We start from the raw sequence: 23,137 nt of genomic DNA on the forward strand, positions 1-23,137 counted from the left end.
CGGTGATTTTGGAGCACCCCAAAATAAAGTCTGACACTGTTTCCACTGTTTCCCCATCTATTTGCCATGAAGTGATGGGACCATTTGCCATGATCTTAGTTTTCTGAATGTTGATCTTTAAGCCAAATATTTTAGTCTCCTCTTTCACTTTCATGAAGAGGCTTTTAGTTTCTCTTCACTTTCTGCCATAAGGGTGGTGTCATCTGCATATCTGAGGTCATTGGTATTTCTGTCAGCAATCTTGATTCCAGTCTGTGCTTCTTCCAGCCCAGAGTTTCTCATGATGTACTCTGTACATAAGTTAAATAAGCATGTATGGTACTGGCACAAAAACAGAAATGTAGATGAATGGAACAAGATAGAAAACACAGAAATAAGCCCATACATCTATGGGTACCTTATTTTTGACAAAGGAAGCAAGAATATACAACAGGGGAAAAGACAACTTCTTCAAAAAGTAGTCCTGCGAAGACACAACAGCAAGATGTAAAATAATGAAGTTAGAATACTTCTTAACACTTCTTAACACCATAGACAAAGATAAACTAAAAATGGATGAAAGACCTGAATGTAAGACCAGAAACTATAAAACTCTTAGATGAAAACATAAGCAGAACACTCAATGACATAAATCAAAGCAAGATCCTGTATGACTCACCTCCTAGAGTAATGGAAATAGAAACAAAAGTAAACAGGTCAGACCTGTTAAACTTAAAAGCTTTTGTAAAGGAAAGGAAACTATAAGCAAGGTGAAAAGACAGCCTTCAGAATGGGAGAAAATAACAACAAATGAAGCAACTGACAAAGAATTGAACTCAAAAATATACAAGCAACTCCTGCAGCTCAATTCTAGAAAAATAAATGATCCAATCAAAAAATGGGCCAAAGAACTAAACAGACATTTCTCCAAAGAAGACATACAGATGGCTAAGAAACATGAAAAAATGCTCAACATCACTCATTATCAGAAAAATGCAAATCAAAACCACAATGAAGAACCATCTCACACTGGTCAAAATGGCTGTTATCAAAAAATCTACAAACAATAAATGTTGTAGAGTGTGCCAAGAAAAGGAAACCCTCTTACGCTGTTGGTGGGAATGCAAACTAGTACTGCCACTATAGAGAACAGTGTAGAAATTCCTTAAAAAACTGGAAATAGAACTGCCATACAACCCAACATCCCACTACTGGGCATATACACTGAGGAAACCAGAATTGAAAGAAAGATGTGCACCCCAATGTTCATCACAGCACTGTTTTCAATAGCTAGGACATGGAAGCAACCTAGATGTCTTTTGGCAGATGAATGGATAAGAACACTGTGGTACATATACACAATGGACTATTACTCAGCTATTAAAATGAACACATTTGAATCATTTCTCATGAGGTGGATGATACTGAAGCCTATTATACAGAGTGAAGTAAGTCAGAAAGAAAAACACCAATATAGTATATTAACACATACATATGGAATTTAGAAAGATGGTAACAATGACCCTATATGTAAGACAGCAAAAGAGACACAGATATAAAGAGCAAACTTTTGGACTCTGTGGGAGAAGTTGAGGGTGGAATGATTTGACAGAATAGCATTGAACATGTATATTACCATATGTGAAAAAGATCGCCAGTCCAGGTTTGATGCATGGAACAGGGCAGTCAAAGTCAGTGAACTGGGACGACCCTGAGGGATGGGATGGAGAAGGGGGTGGGAGGGGAGTTCAGGATGGGGAACACATGTACCCCATGGCTGATTCATGTCAATGTATGCCAAAAACCACCACAATATTTTAAAATAATTAGCCTCCAATTAAAATGAATAATTTTTTTAAAAGACACATGTATCCCTTTGTTCATTGCAACAGTATTTACAATAGGTAGAACATGGAAGCTAACTACTTGCCCATTGACAGATGAATGGATAAAGAAGTTGTGGTACATGTACACATTGGAATACTACTCAGCCATAAAAAGGAACACATTTGAGTCAGTTCTGATGAGGTGGATGAACCTAGAACCTATTATACAGAGTGAAGTAAGTCAGAAAGAGAAATATAAATGCCATATTCTAATGCATATATTGGAGAAGGCAATGGCAACCCACTCAAGTACTCTTGCCTGGAAAATGGACTGAGGAGCCTGGTAGGCTGCAGTCCATGAGGTTGCTAGGAGTCGGACATGACTGAGCGACTTCACTTTCACTTTTGACTTTGATGCGTTGGAGAAGGAAATAGCAACCCACTCCAGTGCTTGCCTGGAGAATCCCAGGGACGGGGGAGCCTGGTGGGCTCTGTCTCTAGGGTCGCACAGAGTCGGACACAACTGAAGTGACTTAGCAGCAGCAGCAGCAACAGCAACGCATATATACCGAATCTAGAAAAATGATACTGAAGAATTTATTTACAGGGTAGAAATGGAGAAACAGACATAGAGAATAGACATGTACATGAAGAGAGAGGAGGAGAAGGTGAGATGTATGCAAAGAGTAACATGGAAACTTATATTACCATATGCAAATTGCATAGCCAATGGGAATTTGCTGTATGGCTGAGGAAACTTGAACAGGGACTCTGTATCACATTAGACGGGTGGGATGTGGAGGGAGATGGGAGGCGGTTCAAAAGGGAGGGGTATATGTATATCTATGGCTGATTCATGTTGAGATTTGACAGAAAACACCAAATTATGTAAAGCAATTATCCTTCAATAAAAAATAAAAATAAAAAAGGCCAAATTTTGGATTTGATCCAATATAAGTTTAACTCCACTATACTAGAGAGAGTATCCCTCTCTGACTCTCTAGTATCTTCTCTAATTTAGGAAACTTTCTGAAAATCAATATTAAATGTAAATGAATAAATAACATTTACTCATGATCCACCACTGTATAAATAATATGAATAGAAAAACAAGTGTATCATATAGAGGTGTTGAAAGGAAATTCCTTGCCACTTTTTCAAACAAGTAGTGTGGAAATACTTACACGTTCAGAGTAAGTTTTCATGTGTTGCAAAGAACAAAGTACACATGAGTCTGTGCTTGTACCCAAACAATAGTCACAGTTCAGTTGGGATACAAGAATACAAATATAGATTAGGTATTATTATAAAGTACCAAAATGTAGAGTGTAACTTGAATAGTGCTTTTTAGCTAAGAATATGTTATATGTGGTATGTTTTAAAAATGCAAATGTAAAATAAAAGACTTTTTCTGTAAAATAAAAAAATAAATAAATAAAAATGCAAATGCCAGGACCATACATGTGTTTACCAAGTAAGTTTCTAAGGTTGTAGCTTGGAAAAGTGCATGTAATTTTAAACTTCACAGGTGATTCTAAAGTGTACTAGGAATAACAATCGTTGGTTTAACATTAATATACTATATACACAGATTAAAAAGAAGAGGTTAATTTGGGCTGAAATTTTAAAAGATGGCTTCATAGAAGAGATGAGATTTGAATGAAAGATGAGATGGACAGAAGGTAGGTGAAACAGGCTGCTTTCTTTTGCTTTTTAGCTCAAAATAAAATCTTTCCTTTAAGAAATTTATCTGTGTTTCAGATTCCTAATTGGATTGATCTAGAATAGATAATAAAACTTATAATAATAAATGCCAGGAAATGTTTATCTTCTCATAAATCCATGATGTGGCTACATGAAACTCAGATTTAATATTTTGCTTGAAAATTCATTAATTGCTACAGATTAGCATTAATATATTAATTTGAAAATTTTATCAAAGTTAGTAAATGCATTTTGGATGAAAAATTGCCAATTGATGTTTTATCCAAATTTGGATTCTTAGATCTTTAATATAGGATTGGTATCTGGAAGCTGAATAACATACATTTGTTTGTTGAATGAATGAAATATTTGGGTTTACTTGGTTAATTCATCCCACCTTGTTTGTGGGGCAGATTTCAATAGTCTCCATTTGAAAGATCAAGAATTTTACCTATAATGGTTTTGGTTTGTTGTTTCTTTATTAATCCAGAACCATTGAGCTGGCAAAGACTAACAATCATTAACTTTTAGGCTTTTTCTTTCCCAATGAAAAGATTGAAGGAAAATAATAACAATGGAAAAGGCAAAAGAGTTCCAAGCATCCTAATACCAGGGGAGTTTTCCATCCATCTGGACACCTACACCAGCTGGTAAAGCTTTCTCCTCAGACCAGTCTTTCCAGAGGGTGTGGTAAGCTGAGTCACCCACCTGTTAACAGAAAGGAGCAGGGCCTCCCAGCTTGCTCAAGCTTGGCCATACAGTTTCATAGAATAAGGTTATTTTGTCATTGTTTAGATTTGAAATGTTAATAGAATTGTAAAGGCATGACAGCAAAAAAATCACTAAGAACTTTTATCTTGCTGTATTACATCCTTCCAGCACTGTTGTTACAGAAAAAATGTCAGAAGATATTCACATTTCCTCAGGAGAATTTTATGATACTTCTGGAACAGTTTCATGGCAGGGGCAGAATAAGAAGAATGAACAGAAAACAAAACACATATGGGAAGAGTATGGTGAGCTGATGACAGAAGACTTTGATTTTATTTTTCACATATGTATTTTGGAGAACAAAGAGGGAGAAAATGCAAAGTATTAGACAGTGTTTAGTTCCAGACATGTATTTATAAAATATTTTTATTGTGCAGCAGCTTTAATAATAAGGATAGACAATACTGGTATTAGAGAAGAGGGAGCTTGGTCAGAAGGAGGTGTCACAGAACAAGATGCCTGTGAGATCAGCCTTGGTGCCATTCAGGAGAAGTCCAGGTTGTCCCACTGGCTGCTTTTAGTTCAGCTGACATGGCTGTAGGCTATAAGGACTTAAATAAATGGCCATTTCCCCCTAAAGAACTACTGAAGGAACTCTTGGGGCAACTACATTCTTTGGCAAACGTGTAATTCATAGACCCAAACTCAAAACTTCCAAGGTACTATTTGGACTCTTGGTAACTGTTCTGGCGGCAAAGTAACCTCAGGAACTATGATTTTGAAAGTATCTGGCACCTGACTCAAGGATTACATCTACTGATCATCGTACTGTAGCAAATTTTTGGCCCCTCCGCTGCTACATGATTGCCTCATCCCAGACAAGCCTGATTGTAATCAGTAAAAAAAAAATAAATAAATAAATAAACATAATTCTTCATAAGCAGTGACTGAACATGAGCATATCTTAAACAGTTTAATTCACATTAGGTTGCACAGAATAGCAGAAAATAAAATGAATTTGTATTTTAATTTTTTCAGGGGTGGCTTATCACATTTAAGGCCTTACATGTCATCTTGGGTACAGTAGTAATTTTAATCAGACAAGGGTGTGCTAGAGCCACAGGTCTATGCATTCCAAATGTGTGCTTCTCTCCTCACTTTGGTAGCTTTATGTAGATCCAGATAGGATTTTTATACCACAGAAATTGGCAAACAGGATTCTTAATCACTTTGGGCTGTTACAACAAAATAACACAGACTAGGTGGCTTATCAAAAACTGAAATTTATTTCTCACAGTTCTGGAGGCTGATATCTCAGATCAGGTGCCTGTGTGGTCAAGTGTAAGTCTTCTTCCAGATTGCAAAGTTCTCTTTGTATCCTCATATGGTGGAAGGAAATGGCAACCCACTCCAGTATTCTTGCCTGGAGAACCCCATGGACAGAAGAGCCTGATGGGCTATAGCCCACGGGGTTGCAAAGAGTTGGACAGGACTGAGTGACTTCACTTTCACTTTTCTTCATGGTGGAAGGAGATAAGGAGCTCAATGGGATCTCTAATCCCCTTCAAGAGGATCTAATTACCTCCCACAGGCTCCATCTTCTAACATCATCAAATTGAGCATTCGAATTCCAATACATGAACTTGGGGGGATGGTGAACACAAGCATTCAGACTATGCATGAGTGCTGAGTCGATTCAATCATGTCCAACTCTTTGCAACGCTATGGACTGTAACCCTCCAGTCTCCTCTGTTCATGGGATTCTCCAGGCAAGAATAATGGAATGGATTGCCATTTCCTTCTCCAGGGGACCTTCCCAACCCAGAGATCAAACCTGCATCTCCTGCCTTGAAAGCAGATTCTTCACCCACTGAGCCACCATAGCATTCAACAAATCAGGGCTTTCTATTTTGCAGAGAGCCACTGAAATAGTTTGACAGCACACCACTGAATTACATACACATTTTAGAAGAAGAGTCCTAATACAAATGTATGGTTTTGTAATTAAGAATATTGCTTGCTGAGTAAATATTTAAAGACACTATTTTAAAGACAAGGCATTTCATTAGACTACCAAAGCTCACTTTGTTATTAGCCATCATTTAACCTCCTTTTGTCTTAGTTTTTCTATCCTTAAAACAAGAACATTATAATAACTACTTCATAGAATGGTTCTGATGACTCAATGAATTAATATATGTGGTGCTGTTTTTTTAATTTAAATTTATTTATTTTAATTATAGGCTAATTACTTTACAATATTGTATTGGTTTTGCCATACATCAACATGAATCTGCCACAGGTGTACACGTGTTCCCAATCCTGAACCCCCCTCCCACCTCCTATGTGGTGCTCTTTTTAAAGTGCCTGGCACATATAAAGTGCTCAGTAAGTATTTTCTACTAGTATTAACAATAAATAAGACTGTATGATTATTTACAGACCTGGTGTAAAAAGCTGCCTCAATTGTGTTATTTTCTTTGTTGAGCTTTTGTATATTTTAGAAGCCCTTACCCAACTTCCATAAATTTTGTGATAATTAGTTAAATGAAAACACATCAAATCACTTTGAAATGCATAAAACACTATGTAATGAAAGATTGAATAATTATGTAAAAGGCATCATCTTGAGTTTTATTTATACTGCATCTTTGAAATAAGCACCATATTTTCCTTTAGAAGATATTACTGCTTCTAGAGTAACAAACATAAATGGTGCCCAAACCCTCTACTGAGTAGTTTTAGGCAATGGCATTTATCAAGATACTACAGGTCAGTAAAAGCACAGAGACTCAAATCAAACTTCACATCTCAGGGTCAGGCCAGCTTTGTAATTTGATAAGTAAGCCTTTGATTATTCAAGGATCTTCTAATTTGTAGAATGCACTAGCACAACAAAGAGAAAATCTTACATGCAGGCTATTTTGCAAAATAGGATATTAAAATGTAATTTTCTTTAGAAGAAAAAAATAAAACTAATTGTCTTTTCTGATAAGTGTTTCTAGCCAAATTAAAACTAATTTGGGGGTGTGCATACAGATGTTCCCATTTTATGTTGACCTTCTAGTCAAGTACTGCTTCTAGTCAAGCACTGTTGAATAAGAGAGGGAATGTGTTTTAAATGTATTTTCTTACACTCAGAACTTATAAGAACCTAGTCTTTGCAGGCTTCCTTTTTTTTTTTTTTCAACCACATAGTCCTGTTATCTCTCTAAATTGAGTCTCAGGTGATTTTGTGCTTGGATCCCCTGGGTCAGTGATGGGGAGCGAGATCTGACCCCTGAGGCTTCCTGTTCTGGAAACCTGGCTCTGCTGATACGGGCTGAGTGTTGGGCTGGGGGTTAGGGGGTAAAGAGGAACCAAGCTGTTTCTTCCAACAGCCAACTTGCCTCCTGCACCTTCTTAGTCAGGAGCTATGTCTCTTCCATGCTCCACTTCCCACCACTGTTGCCTGCATGATTGCAGCTCTCATCAGGTAATCCAAGACTCTTATTTTATAGCAGCAACTCCTGATCCTTGTGACCCTCCTGCTCAAGGTTGGTATGGCTTACCCCTGTTGCTAATTTCTGGGTTGCCTCATTTTTCTCTGGTTGGCTTCATCTATCCCTTCCATCATCTGTTTTATGATTTAATCAGTTCCCTGTGTTAGAACCCAACATTAAAGTATTATAGGTGAATACAGTTTTCCTTGACTGGAACCTGATTGGCCCAAGATCTAACACAGGCCTCCTAGTTAACTGAATTCTCAGGCACATGACACTGTTGAAAGCACAACTCCTCTGTATCCATCACAAAGGTCTCATAGGCCTTTCTGTAGCATGAACTTCTGAGGTCACTCTTCCCTTCACAGCACTTTTCCTTTAGTTAAATGACAGCTCTACCTCGAGACTGCTCTGCACCATGTATCTGAGATGAAGTCAGAGAAAAAGTAATTTTCTTTATTTCTGCTAACATCAGAGTCACAAGAACCTCAGCCACAAGACTGTTCTAAACCAATACAATATTTTAAATTAATTAGCCTCCAATTAAAATAAATAAATTTAAATTAAAAAAAAAAAAGAAGAAGAAGAACCTCAGCCATTACACTTGTTAGCCCAGCCTGACTCCTTCTTCAGGTTATGTCCCTGAAATTCACTTATAGGTAGTGGTTTTCTCAGACATTATTACCCTTTCTAGAGAATCATAAAGGATGATAGAGCCTATAGATAATTTTAATGTATCTGAAAATGAATATTTTCATGTATCTGACTAGAATATGCATCTGTTAGATGTTACCACTCTAAAACTATATCCCTTCTTTCTTTTCAAGAAAGTAACTTTGGGCCACTTAACAAATCCATATCTTAAATTGATTTTAGGGAGTTTAAATTAGCTCTATAATTATTCTCTTACTCCAGAGGTATCAAGCTAGGGTTATATGTTCATGTATTTATTAAACTTATTTTGGACTCTGAACATTTAAACATGCATTAATGCTGAGTTTCTAAAAATATCATTTTATAAATTTTTTTTGCATTTCCCCCTACACTCCATCCTAACGCAATACATGTGTTGCTCCCCCTAAATGAAATGATATTCTTTTTCCTTCTATTTTCTTTTGTTGCGCTATGAATTCTCAATCAAATAACCATCTTTCCAGGAGTATGCTCTGAATTTTCTTACACACTTGACCCCTGTTCGTGCCCCCAAATAATTTGTGTGAAATATATTTGTTTCTATCTCAAATTAGATTTCAAAGTTCTCTAATGAAAGAACTATGTTTCATCTTTGTAGATGCTCTGTTACTTTCTTGGTGCTTCAGTTTAGTTCAGACACTTAGTAGTGTCAGATTCTTTACGACTCCATAGACAGTAGCACGCCAGGCCTCCCTGTTCATCACCAACACCCGGAGTTTATCCAAACTCGTATCCATTTACTTGGTGATGTGATCCAACCATCTCATCCTCTGTCATCCCCTTCTCCCGCCTTCAATCTTTCCCAGCATGAGGGTCTTTTCAAATGAGTCAGCTCTTCACATCAGGTGGCCAAAGTATTAGAGTTTCAGCCTCAACATCAGTCTTTTCAAAGAACACTCAGGACTGATCTTCTTTAGGATGGACTGGTTGCATCTCATTGCAGCCCAAGGGACTCTCAAGAGTCTTCTCCAACACCACAGTTCAAAACTATCAATTCTTCGGCACTCAGCTTTCCTTATAGTCCTACTCTCACATCCATGCATAACTACTGGAAAAACCATAGCCTTGACTATATGGACCTTTTTTGGTCAAGTAATGTTTCTACATTTTTAAAATTTTATTTTATTTAACTTTACAATATTGTATTGGTTTGCCATATAGCAAAATGAATCTGTCACAGGTATACATGTGTTTCCCATCCTGAACCCTTCACCCTCCCCATACCATCCCTCTGGGTCGTCCCAGTGCACCAGCCCCAAGTATCCAGTATCGTGCATTGAACCTGGACTGGCAACTCATTTCATATATGATATTATATATATTTCAATGTCATTCTCCCAAATCACCCTACCCTCTCCCTCTCCCACAGAGTCCATAAGACTGTTCTATACATCAGTGTCTCTTTTGCTGTCTCGTATACAGGGTTATTGTTACCATCTTTCTAAATTCCATATATATGCGTTAGTATACTGTATTGGTGTTTTTCTTTCTGGCTTACTTCACTCTGTATAATAGGCTCCAGTTTCATCCACCTCATTAGAACTGATTCAAATGTATTCTTTTTAATGGCTGAGTAATACTCCATTGTGTATATATACCACTACTTTCTTATCCATTCATCTGCTGATGGACATCTAGGTTGCTTCCATGTCCTGGCTATTATAAACAGTGCTGTGATGAACATCGAGGTACATGTGTCTCTTTCCCTTCTGGTTTCCTCAGTGTGTATGTGCCTCAGTGGGATTGCTGGATCATAAGGCAGTTCTATTTTCAGTTTTTTAAGGAATCTCCACACTGTTCTCCATAGTGGCTGTATTAGTTTGCATTCCCACCAACAGTGTAAGAGGGTTCCCTTTTCTCCGCACCCTCTCCAGCATTTATTGTTTGTAAACTTTTGGATTGCAGCCATTCTGACTGGCGTGAAATGGTACCTCATAGTGGTTTTGATTTGCATTTCTCTGATAATGAGTAATGTTAAGCATCTTTTCAGGTGTTTGTTAGACATCTGTATATCTTCTTTGGAGAAATGTCTATTTATTTCTTTGGCCCATTTTTTGATTGGATCATTTATTTTTCTGGAGTTTAGCTGTAGGAGTTGCTTGTATATTTTTGAGATTAGTTGCTTGTCATTTGCTTCATTTGCTATTATTTTCTCCCATTCTGAAGACTGTCTTTTCATCTTGCTTATAGTTTCCTTTGTTGTGCAAAAGCTTTTAAGTTTAATTAGGTCCCATTTGTTTATTTTTGCTTTTATTTCCAATATTCTGGGAGGTGGGTCATAGAGGATCCTGCTGTGATGTATGCCAGAGAGTGTTTTGCCTATGTTCTCCTCTAGGAGTTTTATAGTTTCTGGTCTTACATTTAGATCTTTAATCCATTTTGAGTTTATTTTTGTGTATGGTGTTAGAAAGTGCTTTAGTCTCCTTCTTTTAAAAGTGGTTGACCAGTTTTCCCAGCACCACTTGTTAAAGAGATTGTCTTTAATCCATTGTATATTCTTGCCTCCTTTGTCAAAGATAAGGTGTCCATATGTGCGTGGATTTATCTCTGGGCTTTCTATTTTGTTCCATTGATCTATATTTCTGTCTTTGTGCCAGTACCATACTGTCTTGATAACTGTGGCTTTGAAGTAGAGCCTGAAGTCAGGCATGTTGATTCCTCCAGTTCCATTCTTCTTTCTCAAAATAGCTTTGGCTATTCGAGGTTTTTTGTGTTTCCATACAAATTGTGAAATTATTTGTTCTAGCTCTGTGAAGAATACCGTTGGTAGCTTGATAGGGATTGCATTGAATCTATAAATTGCTTTGGATAGTATACTCATTTTCACTATATTGATTCTTCCAATCCATGAACATGGTATAATTCTACATCTATTAGTGTCCTCTTTGATTTCTTATACCAGTGTTTTATAGGTCTTTTTTATAGGTTTTATAGGTTTTATAGGTTTATATATAGGTCTTTAGATTCTTTAGGTAGATATATTCCTAAGTATTTTATTCTTTTCATTGCAATGGTGAATGGAATTGTTTCCTTAATTTCTCTTTCTATTTTCTCATTATTAGTGCATAGGAATGCAAGGCATTTCTTTGTGTTCATTTTATATCCTGCAACTTTACTATATTCATTGATTAGTTCTAGTGATTTTCTGGTGGAGTCTTTAGGGTTTTCTATGTAGAGGATCATGTCATCTGCAAACAGTGAGAGTTTTATTCTTCTTTTCCAATTTGGATTCCTTTTATTTCTTTTTCTGCTCTGATTGCTGTGGCCAAAACTTCCAAAACTATGTTGAATAGTAATGGTGAAATTGGGCACCCTTCTCTTGTTCCTGATTTTCGAGGAAATGCTTTCAATTTTTCACCATTGAGGATAAAGTTTACTGTGGGTTTGTCATATATAGCTTTTATTATGTTGAGGTATGTTCCTTCTATTCCTGCTTTCTGGAGAGTTTTTATCATAAATGGATGTTGAATTTTGTCAAAGGCTTTCTCTGCATCTATTGAGATAATCATATGGTTTTTATTTTTCATTTTGTTAATGTGGTATATTACATTGATTGATTTGCAGATGTTGAAGAATCCTTGCATCCCTGGGATCAAGCCCTCTTGGTCATGGTGTATGATCTTTTTAATGTGTTGTTGTATTCTGATTACTAGAATTTTGTTAAGGATTTTTGCATCTATGTTCATCAGTGATATTGGCCTGTAGTTTTCTTTTTTTGTGGGATCTTTGTCAGGTTTTGGTATTAGGGTGATGGTGGCCTCATAGAATGTGTTTGGAAGTTTACCTTCCTCTGCAATTTTCTGGAAGAGTTTGAGTAGGATAGGTGTTAGCTCTTCTCTAAATTTTTGGTAGAATTCAGCTGTGAAGCCGTCTGGACCTGGGCTTTTGTTTGCTGGAAGATTTGTGATTACAGTTTCAATTTCCGTGCTTGTGATGGGTCTGTTAAAATTTTCTATTTCTTCCTGGTCCAGTTTTGGAAAGTTGTAGTTTTCTAAGAATTTGTCCATTTCTTCCCCGTTGTCCATTTTATTGGCATATAAATGCTGATAGTATTCTCTTATGATCTTTTGAATTTCTGTGTTGTCTGTTTTGATCTCTCCATTTTCATTTCTAATTTTATTGATTTGGTTTTTCTCTCTTTGTCTCTTGATGAGTCTGGCTAATGGTTTGTCAATTTTATTTATCCTTTCAAAGAACCAGCTTTTGGCTTTGTTGATTTTTGCTATGGTCTCTTTTGTTTCTTTTGCATTTATTTCTCCCATAATTTTTAAGATTTCTTTCCTTCTACTAACCCTGGGGTTCTTCATTTCTTCCTTTTCTAGTTGTTTTAGGTGTAGAGTTTGGTTATTTATTTGACTTTTTTCTTGTTTCTTGAGGTGTGCCTGTATTGCTATGAACTTTCCCCTTAGGACTGCTTTTACCGTGTCCCACAGGTTTGGGGTTGTTGTGTTTTCATTTTCATCCGTTTCTATGCAAATTTTGATTTCTTTTTTGATTTCTTCTGTGATTTGTTGGTTATTCAGCAGCGTGTTGATCAGCTTCCATATGTTGGAATTTTTAATAGCTTTTCTCCTGTAATTGAGATCTAATCTTACTGCATTGTGGTCAGAAAAGATGCTTGGAATGATTTCTATTTTTTTGAATTTACCAAGGCTAGACTTATGGCCCAGGATGTGATCTATCCTGGAGAAGGTTCCATGTGCGCTTGAGAAAAAGATGAAATTCATTGTTTTGTTGTGAAATGTCCTATAGATATCAATTAGGTCTAACTGGTCTATTGTATCATTTAAAGTTTGTGTTTCCTTGTTAATTTTCTGTTTAGTTGATCTATCTATAGGTGTGAGTGGGGTATTAAAGTCTCCCACTATTATTGTGCTATTGTTAATTTCTCCTTTCATACTTGTTAGCATTTGTCTTACATATCACGGTGCTCCTATGTTGGGGGCATATATATTTATAATTGTTATATCTTCTTCTTGGATTGATCCTTTGATCATTATGTAGTGACCTTCTTTGTTGCTTTTCACAGCCTTTGTTTTAAAGTCTATTTTATGTGATATGAGTATTGCTACTCCTGCTTTCTTTTGGTCCCTCTTTGCATGGAAAATATTTTTCCAGCCCTTCACTTTCAGTCTGTATGTGTCCCCTGTTTTGAGGTGGGTCTCTTGTAGACAACATATGTAGGGGTCTTGTTTTTGTATCCATTCAGCCAGTCTTTCTCTTTTGGTTGGGGCATTCAACCCATTTATGTTTAACGTAATTATTGATAAGTATGATCCCATTGTCATTTACTTTACTGTTTTAGGTTCGAATTTATACACCCTTTTTGTGTCTCCTGTCTAGAGAATAGCCTTTAGCATTTGTTGGAAAGCTGGTTTGGTGGTGCTGAATTCTCTCAGCTTTTGCTTATCTGAAAAGCTTTTGATTTCTCCTTCATACTTGAATGAGATCCTTGCTGGGTACAATAATCTTGGCTGTAGGTTATTTTCTTTCATCACTTTAAGTATGTCTTGCCATTCCCTCCTGGCTTGAAGAGTTTCTATTGAAAGATCAGCTGTTATCCTTATGGGAATTCCCTTGTGTGTTATTTATTGTTTTTCCCTTGCTGCTTTTAATATTTGTTCTTTATGTTTGATCTTTGTTTATTTGATTAATATGTGTCTTGGGGTGTTTTGCCTTGGGTTTATCCTGTTTGGGACTCTCTGGGTTTCTTGGACTTGAGTGATTATTTCCTTCCCCATTTTAGGGAAGTTTTCAACTATTATCTCCTCAAGTATTGTCTCATGGTCTTTCTTTTTGTCTTCTTCTTCTGGGACCCCTATGATTCGAATGTTGTAGCATTTAATATTGTCCTGGAGGTCTCTGAGATTGTCCTCATTTCTTTTAATTCGTTTTTTTCCCCTCTCTTATTCATTTATTTCTACCATTCTATCTTCTAATTCACTAATCCTATATTCTTCCTCTGTTATTCTACTATTTGTTGCCTCTAGAGTGTTTTTGATCTCATTTATTGCATTATTCGTTATATATTGACTCTTTTTTATTTCTTCTAGGTCCTTGTTAAACCTTTCTTGAATCTTCTCAATCCTGTCTCCAGGGTATTTATCTGTGATTCCATTTTGATTTCAATATTTTGGATCAATTTCACAATCATTATTCGGAATTCTTTATCAGGTAGATTCCCTATCTCTTCCTGTTTTGTTTGGTTTGGTGGGCATTTATCCTGTTCCTTTACCTGATGTGTATTTCTCTGTCTCTTCATGTTGTTTAAATTGCTGAGTTTGGGTTGTCCTTTCTGTATTCTGGCAGTTTGTGGAGGTCACTTTTTTGTGGCGTTTCCTTGCTGTGTGTGGGTTTGTACAGGTGGCTCGTCAAGATTTCTTGGTTAGGGAAGCGTGTGTCGGTGTTCTTGTGGGTGGAGCTGGATTTCTTCTCTCTGGAGTGCAATGAAGTGTCCAGTAATGAGTTCTGAGATGTCTATGGTTTTGGGGTGACATTGGGCAGCCTGTACATTGAAACTCAGGGCTGTGTTCCTGTATTGCTGGAGAATTTGCTTGGTATGTCTTGCCCTGGAACTTGTTGGCCCTTGTGTGGTGCTTGATTTCAGTACAGATATGGAGGCATTTGATGAGCTCCTGTCAATTAATGTTACCTGGCGTCAGAGTTTGGATTTAAGCCTCCTGCTTCCTGTTATTGGTCTTATTTTTACAGTAGTCTCAAAACTTTTCCTTCTATACAGCACCATTGATAAAACATCTAGGTTAAAGGTGAAAAGTTTCTCCACCGTGAGGGTCACCCAGAGAGGTTCAAAGCGTTACATGGAGAAGAGAAGAGGGAGGAGGGAGTTAGAGGTGATCTGAATGAGATGAGGTGGAAATCTGTATGCAAGTGAAGAAGAAACAGTTAGAACTGGACATGGAACAACAGACTGCTTCTAAATTGGGAAAGGAGTAAGTCAAGGCTGTATATTGTCACCCAGCTTATTTAACTTATATACAGAGTATATCATGATGAAGCACAAGCTGGAATCAAGATTGCCGGGAAAAATATCAATAACCGCAGATACGCAGTTATCACTACCATTATGGCAGAAAGCAAAGAAAAGCTAAAGAGCCTCTTGATGAAAGTGAAAGAGGAGAATGATAATGTTGGCTTAAAACTCAACACTCAAGAAACTAAGATCATGATCAGGCCCCATCACTTCATGGCAAATAGATGGGGAAACAATGGAAACAGTGAGAGACTTTATATCTTGGGGCACCAAAATCACTGCAGATGGTGGCTGCAGCCATGAAATTAAAAGAAGCTTGCTCCTTGGAAGAAATCTATGACCAACCAAGGCAGCATATTATAAAGCAAAGACATTAATTTGCTGAAAAAAGGTCCATCTAGTCAAAGCTATGGTTTTTCCAGTAGTCATTTATGGATGTGAAAGTTGGACTATAAAGAAATCTGAGTGCCAAAGAATTGATGCTTTTGAACTGTGTTGTTGGAGAAGTCTCTTGAGAGTCCCTTGGACTTCAAGGAGATCAAACCAGTCAATCCTAAAGGAAATCAACCCTGAATGTTCATTGGAAGGACTGATGCTAAAGCTGAAACTCTTATACTTTGGCCACCTGATGTGAAGAACTGACTCATTAGAAAAGACCCTGATGCTCGGAAATATTGAAGGCAGGAGGAGAATGGCATGAGAGAGAGTGAGATCGTCGGATGGCATCACCAACTTGATGGGTATGAGTTTGAGTAAACTCTGGGAGTTGGTGATTGACAGGGCAGCCTGGCATGCTGCAGTCCACAGGGTCACAGAGTTGGACATGACTCAGTAACTGACCTGATTGAACTGATCATATTTTCATTCCCAGTTTAAAAACTTAAGTAACCTCCCATTTTTATCAAATTAAATCCCCTAGTTTGACTTTCAAGGCTTAATACTAACCCATCTTTAAATAGCGTTGATATAATTACTTGTTACAACTCAGTGGAAGAAATTCCAAGTACATTTATCTGATAATGAAACTTGGCTCACCCTCCCCCTTTTAAAAAATATTTTTGATCCTTCCCCCTTGTCCCTGATGTGGGTTAGGTACCCCTCCCCTTCCAGATGTCTCCAGCAAATTCATCAGAGAAAGGATACTTTGTTGTCACATTTTGCTTATCTGTCCATATCCCCCATTAGAATATGTCTGCTTTGGGCAGAAACACCTTCAATTCATATTTTTTTAATTTATTTATTTTAATTGGCGGCCAATTACTTTACAATTTTGTATTGGTTTTGCCATACATCAACATGAGTCCTCCATGGGTGTACACGTGTTCCCCATCCTGAACCCCCCTCCCACCTCCCTCCCCATGCCATCCCTCTGGGTCATACCAGTGCTCAAATGTCTACTAAAGTGTTGCCATGTCAGAAATGATGAAAAATGACTGTTGAATAAATGACATTTATAGTATTATGCATTGTGTTTCTGGTGCCAAAAATGTACTGATGCCTCACTTCTAGGTAAAATACTTCCTTTCTCTCCTTCTTTTTATATTTCTTCCCACTTATAGTGTAACTTCAGATGCTCATCAGAAAAAGCAAGAGACATGGCTTGGGGCTCCTAACATGAATCAAAATAATTTGTTTCTAAATCAATATTGTCTCCCCTTAAAGAGTCTCAAAGGCCAAAGAATCAAATGAGACAAATATGCAGTATATGCAGAACTCTGACATAAGACTTAATCACTCAGTTCAACCCTAGAAACATGCACCAAACTCCAAGATGTCATTCTTTGGGACAGTTTTATTCTCTGTGTATTGAGCTTCAGCTATTCCCTCTTGGTGATATAATGAAATCTCTTTTCCTGCTCCCCGTACTTACCACTGTCTTCTGGCAAATTTGTTCTCAAAACCAATGCCTGAGGACACCCTAAGATAGAAAACATACTCAATTGGAATCTATTCTACATTTCCTCATTTTAGGTGTCATTTTACATTTACTGTCACCCACAGGAATATGCAGCACTGTTGCCATAATTCAACACATTGTTTCATGTGACAAATTTTCCCCAATGCCTTTCTTAAACACATACTTCTTATTTGGTTCCAGGTAATTTCCTCAAAAGGCAATCATGTTCACCATGGAAAAGATTGGACCCTCCATTAGTTGGAGTTGGGGACCTTCACCAGAAAGCAGTCATTCACCTCTGTTTTGGCTCTTCCTTTTACTGCTTTTGAACTGTGTTGTTGGAGAAGACTCTTGAGATTACCTTGGACTGCAAGGAGATCCAATCAGTCAATCCTAAAGGAAATCAGCCCTGAACATTCATTGGAAGGAATGATGCTGAAGCTGAAACTCCAATACTTTGGCCACCTGATGTAAAGAGCTGACTCATTGGAAAAGACCCTGATTCTGGGAAAGATTGAAGGCGGGAGGAGAAGGGGACAACAGAGGATGAGATGGTTGGATGGCATCACTGGCCTGATGGACATGAGTTTGGATGGACATCGAGGAGATGGTGATGGACAGGGAAGCCTGGCATGCTGCAATCCATGGGGTCCCAAAGAGTCGGACATGACTGAGTGACTGTGCTAAACTTTACTGCTTAAATTTACTTTGGTTCAAGAATGATCTACTTTTACCATACAGTATATACTGTAGAATTTGAAACTAAATGTTTTTAAAATATACACATGTGTACATTTCTTTCTACTAATCTGATTTCTTACCAGCTCAATAGAATGCTTAACAACTAGTTTAAGAAGCAAGATTAAGAAAGTAGAAATAGCTGAATTTTTCAGTTGCCATCTCATTTTATAGACCATTATATCACTAAAAAGTTTTGTTATCCCTCTGAATTGATGTAAGTTATTTTTAAAATCCTGCTGAGTGTTTTTAAATGAGTATTGACACACAAAGCTGTAGATGAAAATATTACTTGAGAAAAATCATAAGCTTTAGTGATATGGAACCACTACAAGACTGTATTTGACAAAGCAAGATCTATAAAAATATATTTCTATTGACTGTGGTTAAAAATATCCCCTTTGTGGATCACAGCCTTGTCAGGGCAAATGGATTTGCATAACTCAATGAAGTTATGAGCCATGCAATGCAAGATCACCCAAGACTGGTGGGTCATAGTGGAGAGTTCTGACAAAACATAATCCACTAGAAATGCTGTGCTAAGTTGCTTCAGTCATGTCTAACTCTTTGTGACCCTAAGGACTGTTGCCCACCAGGCTCCTCTGTCCAAGGGTTTCTCCAGGAAAGAACTAAAGTGGGTTGTTGTACCCTCCTCCAGGGGTATCATCCCAACTCAGGAATCAAATTTGCATGTCTTACATTTTCTACATTGGCAAGCGAATTTTTACCACTAGCACCACTAGGAAACCCTGTTCACTAGAGGAAGGAATGGCAACCCACTCCAGTATTCTCTCCACAAAGCCCCCATGAACAGTGTAAAAGGCAAAAGATATTACACCAGAAGATGAGCCCCCCTCCACCCCAGGCCAAAAGGAGTCCTATATGTTACTGGGGAAGAGCATAGGGCAATTACTAATAGCTCCATAAAGAATTAAGAGACTTTGCCAAAGTGGAAGCAATACTGTGTTGTGGATGTATCTGGTGGTGAAAGTCTGATGCTATAAAGAACATCTTTGCCTAGGAACCTTAAATGTTAAGTCAAGGTATATTGGACATTGTTAAGTAGAACATGACAAGAGTGCACATCAACATCTTAGGAATCAGTGAACTAAAACGGATGGAAATGGGTGAATTTAATTCAGAGGACCATTATATCTACTACTGTGGGCAAGAATCCTTTAGAAGTGGAATAGCTCTCCTAGTCAACAAAAGATTCTGAAATGCAGCATTTGTGTGTGGTCTCAAAAATGACAGAATGATCTCAGTTCATATACAAGATAAGCCATTCAACATCCCAGTAAGTCTATGCCCCAACTACCAATGCTGAAGAAGTTGAAGTTGAATGGTTCTAAGATCTACAATACCTTCTTGAACTAACACCAAAAAAAGATCATAGGGATTGGATGCAAAAGTAGGAAGTCAAGAGACACCTGGAGTAACAGGTAAGTTTGTCCTTGTAGTACAAAACAAAACAGGGCAAATGTTAACAGAGTTTCATCAAGAAACATGCTGGTCATAACAAATGCTCTCTTCCAACAATACAAGAGAGAACTCCATACATGAACATCACCAGATGGACAATAATGAAGTCAGATTGATTGTGTTCTTTGCAGCCAAAGATGGAGAAGCTCTATACAGTCAGCAAAAACAAGACCTGGAGCTGACTGTGGTTCAGATCATGAGCTCCTTATTGCAAAATTCAGGCTTAAATTGAAGAAAGTAGTGAAAGCCACTAGACCACTCAGATATGACCTAAATCAAATCCCTTAGGATTATACAGTGGAGGTGATCAATAGATTCAAGGGATTAGATCTGGTAAACAGAGTGCGTGAAGAACTGGACAGAGTTTCATAACGTTGGTAACACCACAGGAAGTGGTGACCAAAGCTGTCCCCAAGAAAAAGAAATGCTTCTTGTAAAGGAAAAAGGGTTTTCTAAGGAGGCTTCTCTTGTGTCTCAGCTGGTAAAGAATCTGTCCGCAATGAGAGACACCTGGGTTCAATCCCTGGGTTGAGAAGATCCCCTCAAGAAGGGAAAGGCTACACACTCCAGTATTCTGGCCTAGAGAATTCCATGGACTGTATAGTCCATGGGGTCACAAAGAGTCTGACACAACTGAGTGACTTCCACTTCCACAAGGAGGCTTTACAAATAGCTGATTAAAGAAGAGAGGAGTTCCAGAGAATAGCAAAAAGTGATGAGAAGGCCTTCTCAAGTGAACAATACAAAAAAAAAAATAGAGGAAAACAATAGAATGGGAAAGACTGGAGATCTCTTTAAGGAATTGGAGATACCAAGGGAACATAACATGGAAAAATGGGCACAAGAAAGGACAGAAATAGTATGGTCCTCACAGAAGCAGGAGGCATTAATCAGAGGTATAAGAATAGACAGAAGAACTATACAAAAAAGTTAATGACCTGGATAACCATGATGATGTAGTCATTCACCTAGAGTCAGACATCCTGAAATGTGAAGTCAAGTGGACCTTAAGAAGAATTACTGTGAACAAAGCTAGTGGAAATGATGGAATACCAGCTGAGATATTTCAAATCCTAAAACATGACACTGTTAAAGTGCTGCACTCACTACTGTCAGCAAGTTTGGAAAACTTAGCAGTGGCCACAGGACTGGAAAAGATCAGTTTTAATTCCAATCCCAAAGAAGTGCAATGCCAAAGAATGCTCAAACTACTGTACAATTGCACTCATTTCAATGCTAGCAAGGTAATGCTCAAAATCCTTCAAATTAGGCAGTACATGAACCAAAAACTACCAGATGCACAGAACTGAGTTTAGAAAAGGCAGAGGAACCAGAGATCAAATTGCCAACATTCGTTAGATCATAGAAAAAGTAAGGGAATTCCAGATAAACATCTATTTCTGCTTCATTGACTATGCTAGAACATTTGACTGTTTCAATCACAACATACTGTGGAAAATTCTTGAAGAGCTGGGAGAACCAGACCACCTTACCTGTCTCCCAAGAAACCTGTATACAGGTCAGGAAGCAACAGTTAGAACTGAACATGGAACAGTCTGGTTCAGTATTGGGAATGGAGTATGATGAGGCTGTATATTGTCACCATGCTTATTTAATTTCTATGCCAAGCACCTCATGTGAAATGCCTGGCTGGATAAATCACAAGCTTGAATCAAAATTGCCAGGAGAAATATCAACAACCCAGATAAGCAGATGATACCACTCCAATTCAGAAAGTGAAGAGGAATTCTTGATGAGGGTGAAAGATAAGAGTGAAAAGGCTGGCTTAAAAATGGACATTCAAAAAAGTAAGATCATGGCAAACAGTAACATCACTTCATGGCAAATAGATGGGGAAAAAGTGGAAGCAGTGACAAAATTTATGTTCTTGGACTCCAAAATCACTGCAGATGGTGACTGCAGCCATAAAATGAAAAGACATTTGCTCTTTGGAAGGAAAGCTATGACAATCCCAGACAGTGTGTTAAAAAGAAGAAATGTCCCTTTACTGACAAATATCCATATAGTCAAAGCTATGGTTTTTCTAGTGGTCATGTATGGATGTGAGAATTAGACCATAAAGAAGGCTGCTATTGCTATTGCTAAGTCACTTCAGTCGTGTCAGACTCTGTGTGAACCCACAGACGGCAGCCCACCAGGCTCCCCCGTACCTGGGATTCTCCAGGCAAGAACACTGGAGTGGGTTGCCATTTCCTTCTCCAATGCATGAAAGCGAAAAGTGAAAGTGAAGTCGCTCAGTCGTGTTTGACTTAGCGACCCCATGGACTGAAGCCTACCAGGCTCCTCCATCCATGGGATTTTCTAGGCAAGAGTACTGGAGTGGGGTGCCATTGCCTTCTCCAAAGAAGGCTGAGCACTAAACAATTGATGCTTTTCAGTTGTAGTGCTGGATAAGACTCTCAAGAGTCCTTTGAACTGTGAGGAGGTCAAACTAGTCAATCCTAAAGGAAATCATCCTTGAATATTCACTACAAGGAGTGATGCTGAAACTGAAGCTCCAATAATTTGGCCACCTGATGCAAAGAGTTGACTCACTGGAAAAGAGTCTGATGTTGGGAATAATTGAAGGTAACAGGAGAAGGGGGCAGCAGTAGATGAGATTGTTAGAAAGCATCATCAACTCGATGGACACGAATTTGAGCAAACTACGAGAGATAGTGAAGGACAGGGAAGACTGGTATGCTGCAGTCCATGGGTCACAGAGTCAGACATGACTTAGTGACTGAACAACAATAGCAAAAAATAATATGGAATTTTATATGAAATTTGGTAATTTATTAAATAACTTAGGTAATGCTTTTCAGTAAAGTTAATTTTCACTATTCCTTTTATCTTGTTTTTTATACATATCTTTATTCATAGATTTTTTGTGCTGTGCTTTAAAATTCAGCTTTATAACAACAAAGTTTTGCAGCATTGTCATTTATCGGTCAGTCTCAGAATGTACAAGCCTCTTTAAAACAAATGTAGACCTAATGCCCCAGAATCCAATTGCCCTTATTTTTGTATCCATTCAGTATGTCTGTGTCATTTTTTATGGGGGTGTTTAATCCATTTATGTTTGAAGCGCTTATTGATATATATGTATCTATTAGTGGGCTCCCCAGAAGGCCCTAGTGGTAAAGAATCCATTTGCCAGTGCAGGAGATGCAAGAGAAGTGGATTCAATCCCTGGGTCAGAAAGACCCCCTAAGGAAGAAAATGGCAATCCACTCCAGGATTATTGCTTGGAAAATTTAATGGATAGATGAATCTGGAGGGTTATAGTCCATGGGGTCATAAAGAGTCAGACAGGACTGAGCACACAGTGCATGTACTTACTGTCATTTTCTTAATTGTTTTTATTTTGTTTTTGTAGGCTTTTTTCTTCCTTTGTGTTTCATGCAGAGAGAAGTCGCTTCTGATCAGGGAAGCAAGGTTCCACAAGCAGTTTATTATGGTAATAAAAGGGGATTAAAACAAACAAGCAAAAGCAAGAAGCAAAATGAAACCCACAAAAGATAAAAACAAAATCAGACAAATAGAAACAAAAATAAAGTAATACACACACACGCACATGAAACCAAAAGCATCCAAAGAAAATAAAGTACAAGAGAGTGACCCAGCTAGCAAA

Source organism: Bubalus kerabau, chromosome 3, assembly GCF_029407905.1.
Source record: "Bubalus kerabau isolate K-KA32 ecotype Philippines breed swamp buffalo chromosome 3, PCC_UOA_SB_1v2, whole genome shotgun sequence".
NCBI classification, from domain to species: Eukaryota; Metazoa; Chordata; class Mammalia; order Artiodactyla; family Bovidae; genus Bubalus; species Bubalus kerabau.